Genomic DNA, 688 nt, shown 5'->3' with positions numbered 1-688 from the left:
CGTCGGCTAAAGTCTATAAATCCACGAAAACGCTCATATCTAGCCCTATATTGCGTAGTTTGGTCAAATCTTCCACACGAAAAACTCTCACGTAGATGAGACGCAACCGTCTATATAAAAATTTTGAGACATTTACCTTCCGACGATAGGGCTCCCCATAAGGAATAATAACGGTAAATAGAGTTGACCGCTACTATCGGCTCCGAGACTTTACCCGATTTACGTGATTTTTGAACCATAGCCGTATTTCACCATTCTGAACACATTTTATTTCACGAGATTTTTAATAATTTTTCTTCCTATGTAGAGTTGGTTCACAAAGTTGTATAACCTACTAAATAAGTTATACAACATTAGTAGACACGTTGTGATTCCGATGACTAAAATTCACAAACCAAAATTCGACCGTCAGATATGATCATTATGACGAGATATGTCTATGGTAAAAAATTCAACTGGATCTGACAAAGTTAAGGGCTCGATCGAAACGGTCAACCATAATCCATCGTCACTTATCACACAAAAACGCTCATATCTCCCTCTATATTACGTAGTTTGGTCAAATCTTCCACACAAAAAACTCTCACGTAGATGAGACGCAACTGCCCATATAAAAATTTTGAGACATTTACCTTCCGACGATAGGGCTCCCCATAAACCCGAATAACGGTAAATAGTAGACACGTTG

The sequence above is a fragment of the Fragaria vesca genome, linkage group LG7, assembly GCF_000184155.1.
Source record: "Fragaria vesca subsp. vesca linkage group LG7, FraVesHawaii_1.0, whole genome shotgun sequence".
Classification (NCBI taxonomy): domain Eukaryota; kingdom Viridiplantae; phylum Streptophyta; class Magnoliopsida; order Rosales; family Rosaceae; genus Fragaria; species Fragaria vesca.
This window is presented reverse-complemented; position numbering follows the sequence as displayed.